General features: G+C 45.6%; 2 protein-coding genes across 3 annotated transcripts in view; one reads left to right on the top strand and one right to left on the bottom strand.

Annotated features, from left to right (window-relative positions):
- Window positions 1-16,507, top strand: part of KXD1 (KxDL motif containing 1) — a 132,775-nt gene that overhangs the window by 100,262 nt on the left and 16,006 nt on the right. The gene's annotated exons all lie outside the window — the stretch shown is intronic.
- The window catches only part of ELL (elongation factor for RNA polymerase II), a 50,037-nt gene that overhangs the window by 26,105 nt on the left and 7,425 nt on the right, over window positions 1-16,507 (bottom strand). The window lies entirely within an intron of this gene.

Here is a 16,507-nt window from a genome sequence, read left to right as displayed (position 1 = left end):
TCAAGGGGAAAAGGTCAGGGAAGTGTGCATTTCAAATAAGAAAGCAAAAAAAAAAAAATCCTGAAGCAGTGATTTGTGCCAGGAAAAGAATAAGCTAAGGTCACCCTGAGCTCAGGAGAGGAGCAGCTCAGAGGTGACACTCGGTTGGTTCCTCCTGACCCCTCCACCACATTTTGGGCACAGAACAGCTCAGCTTTGGTGCTTATGTAAGTTTGGAGTTAATAAATGGACACTTGAGGGGAAAATTTATTCCAGTTCTCGGCCTGAGAGGACGCAAAGCAAATTTTTTCCAGGAGAAAGCTGGCAATGCTTTGGAAAAGCAAACTGCAGCTCCGTTGCAAAATCCTCTTGTTCCTTTGCCTGTTTCAACAATTGGCCTCTTCCTCCAGGCTCAGCTGCTCACATTTAAAAAATTGTATTCCTGTGACTCTAAAACTGCTCCATTTCAGCCTTTTTACCTCGTTGTCATTTCAGAGATCCCCAAGACACTTCAATCCAAGTCTCACCTGAGGTTTTAACTGAAGGAAAAAGAACCAGAGCCAACCCAAGGCAGGCTGAGTTTGGATTTCCCCAATTCCAGCAGAACTGGGGCTGGGGATGTTTTCTTTCCTAAATCACACAAAGCATCCAAGACAGGAATTCTAATTTAATTGTGCTCTGTGAGGCTTGTGGGACCCCACTGTGAAGCTTTCCAAAGGGACAGAAGAATTTATAAAGAAGTTGGAAGCATCATTTATAAGTGCAAATGTTGTCATGTGTATGGGAGACACATTTCCATGGGAAAACCAGCAGGAATTTGGGAAAACAAGCCCAAAATGTGAGTTGGATTGTGCTGTTTGTGTCACCCAATTTCCAATGGATTAGAGAAACAGAGATTTAAGTTTTAGCAGCAAGAGAGTTAAACAGATTGGAATTCATGAATTAACCATCCCTCATAAAACTTTTCCAGGCTGGCTGTGAAGAATCTCAGGCACGACATCAACAAAAAAAAAAAAAAAGGGTAAATTCACCAGCAAAATAAAAATCCTTTTAGCCCAGACAAACCTAACAAAACTTGGATGGATAAACCCAGCCCAAGACAGAGTCTGAGTCTTTGAAGAGCCCATCCAGTAGGATTCCCCAGCTCTGCATCACACCCAGGATCATTACAGGACATTTATGATGCTGAGGAAAGCAGGAACAGGCTCAGAGCTGACAGCACTCCCTGAGTGCTGGATGAAGAATTTTATAGACCCAGAACAACCTTTAGAAAAGCACCAATAAACAACATCTTGCTCTTGGTACAGAGATCAGTGAATTCCTCGAGTGCCACGACACTGCATTCCACAGCACACTGCTCATGCACAGCCTGGCCAGCTTTTTGTTCCCCTTGTCCAGAAATTCACAGGAACATACTTGAGCAAACAAGCATTTGAAACATGATAAAAATCTGGATTTAAGGAAAAAAAAAAAAAAAACAACCAAGAAAACAACCCATGTGGTTCTTGCACAGCAAATTACAGATTTGGGAAGTTCTGCTCTTCTTTAAGGGGAATAAAAAGGGGGTAAGGAGGATGGAAGTGGAGTAAAAGTCCTGATGCACAAATCAGACATGGTTTAATTACAGAACTTATAAATCCCACAATCTACAAATAAACTGGTCTGAAGTTAAGTGGGCATCATCAGCTTTATGCAAGTTCAGTGGCAAAGCTGAGATGGATTTCCCAAAATTCAGCATTTCTGCCTGTGCCTGCCTGGGATCCCTGTGGAGGAAAATCAGTGTTGGAACTCCCAGGCAGGCTCCAGAGGGGATCACAGCTGGATTTGGATGGACACTGCAAATTCCAGTCCCTTTCTGAGGCAGGGAAGACTTTTGGGATCTCAGCAGCACCATCCCTGAGCCTCCCCTGAAGTCCCATTCCTTGGCTCCAGCTCCTTCAGGGTGTTCATGGGAGAGGAGAGCACACTGCACACCCTGAACTAATTGAGGATGTGACTCTAAGTACCTTTATTAGGTGAAATTAAATCCCTGCATGGACACCTCCATTCAGAAGAAAAGAGAACACATGAATGATGTGAAACCAAATTAAATCCACATTTCCATTCTGATCTTCACTTGGATGAACAGCCCTGCTGCCCTTTCCAAAACCCCTCTGTCATTCTCTGAAGAGTCACCTCAGAGTCACTCAACTGCTCTTCCTCAGTGATGCCATGACTGAACTTCCCGTGCCAGTTCCTAGAAATGCCATTCCATCCCTGCTGAGTGGAACCAGCTCTGTGCCTCTGCCTTTCCAACCAAACCAAGTCACCTCCTCAGCCCTGGATGCAGCAAATCCTTGGCAAATCCAGGATGCTGATGAAACCTCACCTTTGTGTTCAAACAAGAGGAAAACAAGGCAGGTTTGTCCAAGCAAAGGGGCACAGCCTCATCCCCTCCCAATGAATTCCAGCTTTACCCCTCCAGGACACTCTCTGGGTTTAAAAGCAGCTGATATAGATAAAAAATCTAAGGAAGAAAAGCACAGTTCAGGTACTTTGCAGCAGGTTTTATGCTGCTGCCAGGTACCAGACACTCATCCCTGCAGCTCATCCATGAGGGTGGATGGAAGGAATACAATTCCTGAGATCTTCCTGGGATCTGTGGGGCCAGGGAACACACAGGAAGGAGCACAACTCCTGGGATTTGTGGGATCAGAGGAGTTTGAAGGAGCACAATTCCTGGGATCTGTGGGATCAGAGGAGTTTGAAGGAGCCCAACTCCTGGGATCTGTGGGATCAGAGGAGTTTGAAGGAGCCCAATTCCTGGGATCTGTGGGATCAGAGGAGTTTGAAGGAGCCCAACTCCTGGGATCTGTGGGATCAGAGGAGTTTGAAGGAGCACAACTCCTGGGATCTGTGGGATCAGAGGAGTTTGAAGGAGCACAATTCCTGGGATCTGTGAAGAACCCCACACAAGAACCTGCAGTTTCCAAAGCCCCTTTAAACACACCTCAGATGCAGGAATTCCATTCCTGCCCTGCCACTGCTCCTGAGCAGCTGGAAGGTTGGCAAAGCATTCCCAAAGCTCCAGAGGTTGCCAGGTCCCACAAGGAGCTGCTGGGCCAGAGCAGGGCCCCTGCTGCAGCCCCAAAGCTCTGCAGGAATAACTCCCAAAGGAACATCCAAACCACAGCTGCACCTCTGGGATCTACCCAAACTGGAATTTCCAGCTTCAGCCTCTCATCCTGACTGCAAACAGACCCTCAGAAAGAGCCTGGGTACACCCCAGCATCTACTCCATAAAATTGCATTTTTTTGCCATCTGGAAAGAGAACTTCCTCACATCCATGCCCAGCTCCCTGCTTTCCACAGCTCCTGCTGGATTCCCTGGGAAGGATGGAGAAATAAAGCCCTTAAAGCTCTGCTCTGGGATGCCACCATGAATAAAACCCCACAGACCCAAGTGGTTTTTGTCAGTCCTCCACATACCGTAAGATTATTTCAAAAGTCATGAGATTAAACCAGAAAAACCCCAAAACTCATCCCCAGAGCTCCCACAGGATATTTGGCTTTTATTATCACAGCATTCTGCTCATCCTTGAGTTTCCCCAGGCTACAGGAGAGCAAGAAACCCTAGGAGAGGCTCTGAAAGCTCACAGAGGTGGTGGCAACACACAAACACTCCTCACACTTAAATATTCCAGGTCTGGCACGTGGAAGCTGAGGGAAGAATAAGAAAGTGTCAATAAAATATGGAAGAATTGAATGTAAAAGGAATGATTTTATCAGGGCTGGTTGAAGCTGGCAAAAGGTTTTCAACACCTTTAGAGGAAAAGCTGGATGGGATGGTCCTACCCAGGATCAGAAAGGACACTGGAAATACTCAGGTCAAGGAGCCAGCTGGAAGCCTCTCTGTTTCTTCAGGGAAACACAGATAATTAAAGAAGACATCATTTTGGGAAGCTCTGTCATGTATTTACTGGAATTTATACTGCAGGCTGTGTTCTATGGAAAATATTTGCCTAAACTTAGTATTGATGTGTTTGTCTATTTTGTTGGATGTTCAGAGCCACCAATGCCCAGAGAACAACTGAAAATTTACCCTTATTTGTGTTGGAACAAGGGGATTGTTTCCAGAATTTAAAGCTTCTTACAAACATTAAAAATTAGCAGCAAGAATTCCAATAAATATTCAGAGAAACTATAAAATCCTGCCAAGCAGGGCTGGCATTAATGGGATGTGCAAATCCAGGTAAAACCAGTGCCCAGGTAAAGCTGCTGCACCTCAGGAAGCACTTACAAAAATGGGAACAACAAAAAATTGCTTTAAAAGCACCAATTTCAGGCTCTGTAATGCCCCCAAACTCCAGGTTCCTCTTTAATTCTTTGGTTATGACTGGTTTATGTTTCTTTAGCCCACACAGCAAGGTCCAAATATAGGCAAGGCTCCCTCCCCTGCTTCCTGTGGCTTCCCAGCACAACTGGCCCAAGGGTGGGACAAAAAGGTCCCAAATCCAGGAGGATCCTCTGTCTAAGCACACCTGGAAACAGCTCCTGCAGAGCCACCCAGATTTCACTTGCCATTTATATTTTTGTTTTAAACACCCCCCAAGAGCTTGCAAAGCAAACCAGAGTCCAAAGGCAGAGCAGATCCCCATCCCAGGAGACACCTCTGAGTCCCTGAGTTCATTAGCAGCAAGAAATACAAATCCCAGGGGACAGGAACAGCCTGGAAATACAAATCCCAGGGGAAAGGAACAGCCTGGAACAGCCCCATGGCTCCAAGTGAGGCTGGGTGAGGTTTGCTGGCAGCCAATTAGCCCAAGCTGGCCCAGGAGAGAGCCACTGAGGCTGCTCCCAGGACATTCCACTATTCCAAGGCTTGTATTTACCTCCTCCCAGAAACTCAGCAGCCAAAAAAGCCTCCTGAATATTCCTTTTTTCATGTCCCATCTATTACTTATGGAATTAAAACACAGTCTCTCTGCAACACAATTTCCATCTGCAATTTGGGGCCTCTCAAGGATCCTGTTTGAAGTTGAGCACAGATGGGATGGAGTCTGCTGCAACTCCAAAATTACAGTTTTGCTATTCAAATCCAACATTCTCATGGAAAGAGCCTTGGAAATTCCATGTAAATCCACCCACTGTTTGAGGCTTTCCACTCAAGAGAGGTGCCAGCTGCCCAGGTGAGCCATGGGGATGCTGCTGGAGGATTCAGGATTCACCCACGTCCTTCCAGGGAGGCTGATGGGATCCTGCAAACCCCAGGGAGTGACAGGAGTTCCTCAGGCTGCAATCCCCACCAAGATAATCCCATTTATCACCTTGATGATTCAGTGCTCTCACAGACTCCCCTCATTTTCCTCTCCCCAACATTTAAAGAATTTATTTTGGGCAGAAGTGAACGCTCCAGTTTTTAACACAAATAATTATTAAAAAGGTGCTTTTGATGAAGGTTTAAGGGCTGGACTCTCACCAATTACTCTAAACTGTAGTTTGTATTTATTATTTATCATTTGCCTAATAGGCATTAATGGATACATTATCACCATAATATTAAAGCACCTACAAATCCTGCCCAGAAGTACAAACAGCAATAAAATGCTCAAAAGCTTTTATGTCAGCCAAAATGCTAGGCTGCACGTTTGAAAGTTTTTAATTGCTAAACTGCAAAAGGCACACTGGCTTCTTTGGTTATAATTGCATCATTTAAAGTGGGCTGTAACAGCACAAATGTTGCTTCCTCAGTAGTTTAATTTTCCAGGGTTAAAAATTGAGTGTGTTTCTATAAGATTGAAAATAAAGGAGTTTAAAGTGTCAGCTCAAAAAACTTCTCAACTTGATTTGCTGAAATTTATGGTTATGTTAAAGAATTTTACCTTGCCCAGCTCCTTAAGCTTACAGAACTTCATTCACCATTCCCAGCTCCAAAGTTACAGAGTTTCACCACTCCCAGCTCCAAAATTACAGAGTTTCACCATTCCCAGCTCCTCAGAGTTACAGAATTTCACCCTTCTAACAAAATTACCAATTTTACCAGGAAGCATCACGAGCAGGCTTTGCCATCACCACACACTGAGCATCTCAGCCATGGTCCCACACGAAATGCAGAAAAACTTTACCTTTGTGCAAAGTTTAGAGAGTAAGACACATGATTAAGTTAAAAACCAAACTGTAGCCTAATGGGAATGCTTTGTCCTGCCCTGTACAGCAGAAAGCCAGGCCCTAAATGGACAATAGCCTGTATCAGCAAAGCAGAGAGCAATTAAACTCCACTGTCATCAAGATGTCACCCCACAGGCACGAGAGCTGAGCCAGCCATGCAGCCTGTTCTCTCTCGCATGCCTGGAGCTTCTGATCTCAGCTAATCCAGGTTAAAAAGCTCCTCCTGAATAAAATGCAGCGTGGTTGTTGGGTCCCTGCTGCAGAATTCAGCTGGGGACTCCAACTGAGCCAAGCTGTGCATGGCTGAGGCAGCCCCAGCCCTGCAGCTCTGCTCGGGCAGTGCCACAGCTCCTTCAGGCAGGAATTAGGGGAAAGAGATGGAATTGGGACCCAGGAACCCCTTGGCTCCCCAAATACCCACCCCAAAATCTCAGGATGAGGGATGGAGGTGGAGGCTCTCCAGTGAGAGCTGCAGCACAGGGTGATTTCTGCCAGATTCCCACTGGTTTTTCCATGGAATAACAGAATGGTCTGGGCTGGCAGGGACCTTAAACCCCATCCAGATCCACCCCCAGCCATGGGCAGGGACACTGCCACTATCCCAGCTTGCTCAAGCCCAGTAAAACTTTTTTTATTTCAATTGTAAAACTTTCCAGTGCTTCAAAGCAATCTTCTGCTTCCTAGCACAGCATTAAGTGATGATTTCTCTGTATTGGTAATAAAAAAAAAGCTTTAAACTCCCAAGGAACAGACAGCTCTGACACAGTCTGATCCTCTGGTCATCCTCAGCAAGCTTGGGTTTAGGAAGGGAGCTCCAGCTCCCCACACACCCCAAAAAACCCTGGGACAAACCACACTGCTCCTGACCATCAAGGCAGGATGTTTGGCCAGCTCAAGGTGCAGTAGTTTTCCACCAGGAAGGAAAGCTGGGCACAGAGGCAATTTAGGCAATGCCTTTCAGGAAGAAAATTAAAAGGAGGCTCAAATCCTTGGAGAAATAATTAAAGTATTGTGAACTGGTATCGAGCTCAGCCCACTGTGGAGCAGGAGACTTTGTTTGGCTGGAGCAGAGCCTGGCTCTGGCAAACAGAGCAGCCCCATCCACTGGGCTGAGCCCTTCCCCAGAGCAGGAACCACCAAATGCCTTCCTGCAACCCCTGCTCCCAAATTTCTAAACTGAGGAACTCCTTCATGAGCACAGACAGGGACAGGGATTTGCTCTGCAATAAATATGAACACACACACACAGAGAAATGGCTGCAAGGAGGAAATGCTCTGTCTCCAAAGAAAATCCCAGCTTGTTTATGCAGAGGACACTAAAGAGTTAAATCCACCTGTCTGCAGGGAAAAGCTCCCCTGCCAGGGCGTGGGGAGACACACTGCAGGAGGACAAGAAGGTCCAGGCTCATTTCAAGAGCTACAACATTTTTATTCCCTTTGGAATGGCCAGTCAGGCACCAGATTCACTGCTGCTTCCTGGACACCCAACTCCACTGCTGGATGGAACCTGGAGATGGAAAACAGGAAAACCACCCCAAAACCAGAGGGGACTCCAAACCCAGCCCCAAAACCAGAGGGGACTCCAAACCCAGCCCCAAAACCAGAGGGGACTCCAAACCCAGCCCCAAAACCAGAGGGGACTCCAAACCCAGCCCCAAAACCAAGAGGGCTTCAAACCCACCCCAAAAGCAGAGCAGTCTGAGGTCGGGGGGAAGCCAAGAAAGAGGAAAAGATCAAAAAGGGTTTGAGGCACCACGGGCTCCCAATGAACTCAGCCAGGGCTCCAGATCTCAGAGCAGAGGCAGGAGTTGGCCTCCTGTGGGAATCCAGCTTGGGAGACTCCAGGCACGTTTCCCAACGGGACAGTTCTCCTTTTTTTAACTTGGTGTTTTCCCTCTTTGCTTCTGAGCTGAGTTAAGGCAGACCTGCTCATTAAGGAGAGCAATAATCATCAAGTCTCATCACCAGGCTGCCACAAGGGCTGTAATGATGATTATCTGCAGTTTAATCTGACAAACTCCCACCAATCCCACTATTAACAAGATGGGGCTGCTCAGGGAGGCTTTGTCAGAGGACCAGGAGCCAACTCCCACGACTTCCAAAGGCTTAGGGAGGAAAGGTTTTTGGAAGGAACAAAGCTCCTTTGCATCCCTGTGCAGCTTCCAGTGTTTAGAACTGATCAAAGCAGGCAAAATCAATTAAAAGCTTCTATAATGAAAGAATTACTAAGTCACAGAACACGGTGCCCATTTTTTAGTGTAATAACCCAGGAGTTTCCTTCCTGCAAGTGAAAAAACCTCCCAGTTTTGATACAATTACTGCATCTCCCTGAAAAGGAAGTTTCATTTTGTGTGAGTGGATTTTCTGCATCCGTTACATCCTCCAGAAGGGTGTTCCAGACCCTCCCTGACACTGAGAACCAGCAGCCCTCAAAGCTATTTTAATTTCATTACTCAGTGCTGCATTCTTGAGTCAGAACTGTCCATTCAAACACCTTTACCTTTATTTCACTCTTGCCCTGTCCTCCTTGAGACAGAGGTTCAAGGATCCCTTTCCCTTTTCCACAAGCACACCAGAAATCAGCAGAATTCTGCACTAACTCTTCTTTTTATCACCCTTTTTCCTGAAGGGATTTCTCTCCTCTAACTCTGACTAAAAGCAATAAAAGGTAAAAGTGGGAAAGCATAAAACAAGTTGCAACAACATTTCCCAAAGCTCTCCTCCAAAGTTAATGCTGTGCTGGCAAATTCATTGCTAAAAAAAAAAAAGATAAAATAATCAAGTACAAACCTAGAAATAAGTCCTATTGTTTTATGACTTGCAACTAATTTGAGGAAGAGTTAAATGAACAAATCCCAAAGCTCATCCCTTATTAAAAGTAGCACATCTAGAGTAGGTTGCTTATACAGGAAAGAAGTGGCTGAAGTAAAATTAATTTTGCATTTAAGTCTGCTCACATGGCTTGAGTGTGTCCCTCTCTTGCAGAGCTGCACTGCCTGGCTTTTACAGTTACAGTAAATTAAAGACAGGGTAGGAAAAAGGAAGGTAAATATTGGTATTTCTAAAGTGCAGGCAAAGCACAGCAAACCCTTAGATTTGTTTTTCAAACACATGGATTTGCTTTGAAGCACTGTTTTCAACAAAAAACATTATTGCAGAATGAAGTTTCCTGCTCTGCCTCCCTATACTGGAAGTACTAATAATCGATATTAAATGTGATATTAAATGTGATATTAAATGTGATATTAAATGTGATATTAAATGTGATATTAAATGTGATATTAAATGTGATATTAAATGTGATATTAAATGTGATATTAAATGTGATATTAAATGTGATATTAAATGTTCCTCTAAGAGAAGCCCAGCAGTACCTGCAGCATCTGCACACATCTGCATGGCAAGACAAGTCAGAGACCTCAGTTTGGCAGGAATCCCATGAAGACATCCATGCCCAAAATTCCCTGGGAAATCATCTCTTACAGGCCACACTGCTTGTTTTTGCAGCAGTGTTTTATTGGAGTTATCAGAAGATCCTGTTAAACTGGCAAAGGACAGAGGGGAAAAAAACACCACCACAAGAACAAAACTGGCAGAAGGAAACTGAATCATCCAAAATTCCCAACTCTGCTGAAGGTAACCAGCAGTGCTGGTTTTCCCTGGAGGATTCACTCATTATGAGCCAGGAATTCAGGGGGGTTGGACGTTCTCAGATTAATATTTTAAGAGTCATTCCTGTTGAACAAGACACCTTGAATGAAGCCTTCTGTGCTGTCTGTGGCAGAAGAGGGAAGTTTGCTGATTTTGAGGTGCTGGAGATGTGGCCACCTCTGCAACAACCCCAAAAAACCTTGTGGAAATGACAAGAAAAACAAATTTCCATCACACAAATCACTCAAGCTCTTGGAGATGGCACTTTTCCCTGAATTTAGCCTTTCTGGGGCAATGCAGCAACACAATTCTGGGGCTCAGAGGGTAAAAATAATTAAAAACCTTTCCAGAACCAGCTGCATCAAATGGATCTACTACGAGTATTTTGCTTTCTGCACTGTACAAAACTCCCAAGTGCCAGAAGAAAATGTTTCCCAAATTAAGACAGAGAAGTGTGTCACGATAGCACATCTTAACTCCCCCTCATCCCCACCATGGATAAATAAAGCTCCCAGAACTGATTAAGACACCCAAGCTCCTCCATGCGAGGCTGAGGGCCACACAAGTGATGGGAAGTGACTACAGAGCCACATTTAGGGCTGGGATTTGTTCCACTGGCCCTTCCAGAAGTGTTCCTTAAATAAAGCATTTCAGCATGTCAAACACAGGTAATGTTTCCCAGATGGAAAGAGCTGGATCCAGCTGGGACCTGAGAACCATGGACCCTCAAATCCTACAAAAATCGTGGAATCACTGAACAGCCTGAGCTGGAAGGGATTCCCCTCAAGGAATATCAAAGTCCTGGCCCTGCACAGACACCCCAACAATCAATCCCACCCTGTGCCTGGATGGGGATCCTTGAAAACAACCACAGAGCAGCAGGAGACACATCAAGGAAGAAAATTAAAGTGTGTTAAGAACAGCTTAATAAACAACTTGGAAAAAACTTTTCAGAGACAACAGCTCAGGCACAATTTTAAAACCACAACCTTTAAGTTAGACTGAAAAGTAAGGATTCATTTAAATCCCATTTATGCTGGAATGCCCAAGGATTCCAACACTGGCTGGCTCCAAGTCTGCCTAAGAGAAAGGAAGAGGGATACTCTTGAATTACACCAGGTGGATTTCACTGAACACTGAGGCACCTCAGCTCAGACTTCAAGCACCATTCCAAGAATAGTTTTATAAAAAAGCTGAATGGGTCCAGTCAGCTACAACTCAGTTAAAAATAAATCTCTTAAATGCCTTCCAATATACCTGCATTGCTGCGTTCTTGGGCAACCTGTGGGTTCCCAATTATTATTATTATTGTTTTTAAGCTGTTTTTCTTTCACCCATCAGGTTAAAAAGCCACACAGGCACAAAGAGAAGCTGCCTAAGTACAGCTCCAAAATTGCCAGCAAATGTACACTTAAGAGAGAGCTGGTGGAAAAAATCTGTCAGTTTGGCATCTCCAGCATTGTATGTAACAAAAAAAGGTATTTCACCTTTTCAGCCCCAATCAAGGTAACACGGCTGTTCCAGCCAAGATGTTATTTGGAGCAGTTTTACTGTGTCAGGCTGCTCATGCAGAGCCAGCTGAGACACTTAATACGTGAACATTAAAGCAAGAGATTAAACACAGCAACACTGGGTTACAACTTATAAAACAGGAATAGTGAAATATCAGAAGCTGACGGTTGTTTCTGACCTAGTTTTCACTGGAGAACAGTCAAAGAGCTGAAAAGACTGAGGCGAGGCTGAAGGTGCTGAAATTCCAGTAGTGCTGGGGAACAGGATTAGAGGAAAAGCCTTCAGACATTCAAAGGACTGAGGGAGCGTCCCAGGGAGCTTCAAGAGCTTGGGTTCAGTGACATCCTGGGGAGCAGGAGGGACAGGAGGGCTTCAGCCAGGTGGGGATGAGGTCAGAGGTGTTGCAGGACCTCCTCAAAGGGGCAGCAGGAAGCCAAGTTGGGGAGGAGAGAAAACCTCAAACACAGGAAAGAATCATTTCAAAAACATCGTGCCTGGATTTCAGGAGGTATTTTCGTTGCTTTTCTTCTGAGAACACAAATGTGCTGTCAAACACCTGGGCTCATTTACATAACAAGAGAAAAAATTAAACCCCTTTATGCAAGAGAACTGCAAGAACCCAGGAGAGATCCGGGGAGGGGGGGCTGCTGTGAGGAAAGCCAGGTGATCCCATCCCTGTAAGCTGTTCACATGTCTCCCTCTCTTCTGCAGCTCCAAATTTATTTCCACCAGGCAGCTCCACGCTGGTTTTAAGCCTCATTAAGGAGCAGTATGTTGCTGGGCTGACATGTCAGATTTTTAAATGACCTTTGTACCGACAACAGCGTTACCAAGCTGCTAAGAACAGGAGGACAAAGCAAAAAAAAAACCAAACAAGTGGTTTTCCATGATTAGGAGAGGTACTTCGTGGCTGTTTGCATTTATCTGAGTTCCAAAAAAACTCCCACCTGTCAGGAAAACGAGCCATAAAACAAAAAAAAAAAAGAGCAATTCTCTCTGAAGGGCAACTCTGACGGCATCAGCACTGCTGGCCATTCTTAATGTGGGACTTATCAACAAGGTAAACAGGAGTGACTATCAGTTAATGAACAACACAAGCCCGAGGCTGAATTTTAAAGAGCGTTTTCTCCACTGCAATCTTTTAATGAAAATACAGCAGTTCAAACCCACCGAATTTGCTTACGAAAGTCTCATTTATTTTAGGACATATTAAGACACCGGGGCTGATTCACTTGCCTATGTGCTCATAAGGTGGCTTAAATGAGCTGCTGAAACATCAGAACGATCCTTATCTTCCACAGGGCTTTACTCCTTTTCTTGCAAGAGGAAAATATAGAAAGACAATTGAGAGATCAGATTGACGAACCCGTTCAACCATCCCGGAACAGATCTCGCCTCACACTGCTGAGCCCAGGAAAACAAGCCTGGACCAGTTCTGCTTTCCTTGTGCCCAGCTATATCCTATTGACACTCGGAGGGAAGAGTAATTAATAGTCTGAGAAAGTTCTGCTGAAGATGATCTTCAGATGTTCCTCACGGAGTCACAGAGGGTGCTGCTGGAAGAGGCTGAGACAAAGCATAGTCAGAGGCTGGATGCTGAAGGAATCCCAGAGAAATCCCACCAGCAACACCCCACGAGCCAGAGCAACCTCAAAAGCTAAAGCAAGATGCTCAGACACAGATTCTTTTGGCCTCCAGGCAAGCAGAGGTGCTCCAATGCCAACCAGGACAGAGGGAACACAACCTGACAGACACTCGGAATTCAGCAGGGGTGTCACCCAAACTTCCTGCCATCTCCACAGGGGACAAAGCAATAAAGCACTCAAATATTCCAGGTTTTAGACTATCACTGAGGGAAGCTGCCCAAGAAAAATCCAGCTGAATATACCGAGCAAGAGAACCTCTCTAGACTTCCTACCATGACAGAACCTTGTATTACATACCCTCTGCTAACAGCCTCCTCCAGCTCCCAGGGATGCTTTCTCCAGGAGAAAAGTGAAGGCAGTTGCCTGAAGAAGTTAAATTAGGTGCTGCCTTTACTTCAGCAAGGAGCACAGAACCTGCACTGTTTCAGCTACCTCTGTATTTGCACTGCCAGGCTGGTCAGTAACAAACCTGCTCCAAAAATAAAGCGACAAACAGTAAAAGAAAGAACACACTCTTCTCAACTGGCAAAAATCTACCTAAAAAATAAGTCAGATGTTTCTTTGCTCTCCGCAAGGACACCTGAGAAAGTTCAGGTTACAACGAATTCCAAAAATAAACATGAAAAATTTTCAGATAAGAAGAGGAAAAACATACCAGGGCTGCTGACCAAACAGGGAGAGACCACAGTGCCACGAAAAGACTGCCCAGGTCTGAGCCCAAAAACCCTCAGAGAATTCAGACATTCAGACAGAGAATCTCTCTTGCCTGACAGAGGCAGCTCAGCCAATTCACACATGCAAAAGAAGTGGTGTGGCCACTGAGCCGGCACTTAATTGTCTGACCAGAATTTTTGGTCTAAATTTAACAATCCAGGCAAGTCATAGTTAGCTGGAGAGGTTTGCTCTCTTAGCCCATCTGAGTTCGGGTAAATGTGTTTCTTCCTGCTGTCAGCGTCAGTAAATTTAGTCTTAATGACAAGTAAAAGGTCTTTAGATGCAGTTAAATGGCTTTAATTGTATGAGAGAGCTCAAACTCGCAGCCCAATGCAGGCAGCACCCACATTAGGTACAGCTCCAAATGGTTGCAGGAAGGTTGTGGAAACATGCCTGGAACTATAACATCAAACCTTCCAGGTAATAAATCTATTTCTTCTCCTCCTTCACGTTAAGAAACCCCAAAGTGCTCTAGATTTTAATGCATTAAGAACAAAGTCCGTAATTCATGAGCAGAAAAATGTTTGCTGTTGGTTTTAATCACCACCACGTTCCACGTCAACCCCAGGGCCCGTTCCAAATACATCCACGATATCCCATTCACGTCCCTAAAGGTTAAATATGTTTTACTTTATCCATTACTGCCTCCCTCTTCCCATTTCCACATTTGCAAAGATTAAACACGAAGCCGCCTCCTGAGCAGAGCTGGGTGTTTTGGGACTCTCCACCAGCTCCAGGACTCCAGGCTGGGAGAACTGGTTTGTGACAACGCTCCTCTGGAAAGCCACCCTTTATTTCTGGAATAAAAACAAGGATTGGCAGCTGGGACATGCGTCAGGAACACGGGAGCTTTCAGATGCTTAGCCACCTCAGTGGTATTAGGGCATGAAGACCTGAACGAGGCAGGAAGCATTTGGGATTTGCAGCAGGAAAAGCAGCAGCAGCTTCCCACAGAACACTCAGACAACCAAAGGTTCTTTTTAGCCTTGATGAAATGAGAGAAGGAAGCAGAGCTTGGTGGCCAGGACCACCAGGCCCCCATCAAAACACAGCTGCCCTGCAAGGACACGGGGTGGGAACAGCGAGCAAGGTCACAGCCACAGGTGTCACTGAAAGCACTTTTCAAAAGAAATTGGTCACAGAGCTCCTACGCACTTCTTAAGGGACTATTTATGGGAGCAGAAGTTGTTCTTAATTCTGCGAGAAGCAGAAGCAGAGGTCACCATTGGGGCTCCGGCAGCTCTGAGGGCTGAACATCCCCGGCAGGGGGAACAGGTGCTGCCAGGCTTTTCAAAAATCTATTTTAATGCCACAGGAACTCTCGTTTCAGAGCAAAGTCCTGCTCGGCACCGTCTGCAGTCAGCAGGATCTGCCTCAGATGCTGCTGAAGAAAACCAAGACGCGTTGTGACAGAGGCTCTCCGTCATTTTACAGCAGTTTCACTCTGAATCACGAATTTCCACCTCCATTTGGGGCCGGCTGCTGGAGCCCCACAAAAGTCAGGCAGTTAATGAGCTGCTGTCACCTAATCAGGGCGGCCACACCGTCCCTCTGGCAAGTGGCAGACGCACAGGGAGCACTTCAAAGGCTCTGAAACTCTCCCTGGGAGCGAGGGCTGCTCCCTTCCCCAGCATCCTGGTGGCAAGGTGAGCCCAGCCAGAGCAGGCTCTCTGGCCTTATAAGGCTTCCAAGGCACAATTTCCGCTTGCCCAAGCTCAGGCAGGGTGGAAAAATTTGCTTCCTTGCTACTCCGCCCATGCAGGGCTCCAAAAAGCATCCACTGAATCCTGGATGGGGAAGGAATGGAAGAATTGACACTGCTCAGCTCCCTGGAAGAGGGGAAGCCACGGCTTTGGCAGCACCCTGGGTCACCTCAAACACCAGGGGAGCAGAGGGAGCCTGAAGTGATGCCAGGGGTGCAGAGAGAAGTTGGAACCACTGCTTTTATTCTCTGCATTCCCTGTGAAAAATCCTGATTTTTCTTGCAATTCAGCTGCACTTAAGCCTTTCACATTTGATGGCAGCAAGCTTTACAGGTTAACAAGCAGTTGGGAACATTATTTCCTTTCACTGATTTAGCCATAATACACTTTATTATATACCAGGAGCACGGAAAACAGCCTGGGCTCAGGGTTCCACACAGTTTTCTGCACAAGTCAGTATTACTGTGAACAATTCTGAAGCCAGTTCTAGCCCCTGGTCAGTGAGGTCCGTGTTATCCAGGTCTGGTGTCATTATCAGCTTCTCTGAGCATCACAAACAGACCAACCCTCCTATTCACTAAACAAACACAGCCACATCCATCATCCTCAATATCCACAAGTGCTGGCAAAAAAAACGAAGCCCAGTGCACGCAATCAATTAAAAAGCTGCTTAATTTTCAATAAATGCTCTCCTCCTGTGGATTATAAAGTTGTTTTTTTACTAAAAATGTCTGCACAGTCGCTTTTTTCCCAGCCTTGCTGGTCTGGATCAAGATCATCCCTTTTTTCACAGCAGATTTCTCTCAGTGCAAGAAGCAGGCAGAGATTTATCTGCGGCCATCAGTGGTTTGTCCTCGCTCTCACCTGCTGGCCACCAAATGGCAGAACCCAGCTCATCCACACACAGATTTTCTCAAAAGACAGAAAAATGGTGGCAAAGGAGCTTATAAAACCAAGTTCTACCCATTCCCTTGTTGCCTTCTTTTCTGGGGACTGGGAAAGGCAGAAACACAGCCCGTTTGATTTTCTCATAGAAACCAGGAGCCAAAACCAACTGAAATCAGCGCCGGAGCTGGAAAGGTACAACAAAACTCACACAAACATAAAGTCTAGACACTGAAATGTGGAAATATGATTCAAATAACCACAACTGGC

The sequence above is a fragment of the Haemorhous mexicanus genome, chromosome 29 (assembly GCF_027477595.1).
Source record: "Haemorhous mexicanus isolate bHaeMex1 chromosome 29, bHaeMex1.pri, whole genome shotgun sequence".
NCBI classification, from domain to species: Eukaryota; Metazoa; Chordata; class Aves; order Passeriformes; family Fringillidae; genus Haemorhous; species Haemorhous mexicanus.
Note: the sequence above shows the minus strand (reverse complement) of the source record. Positions and strands in the feature narration are given on the sequence as shown.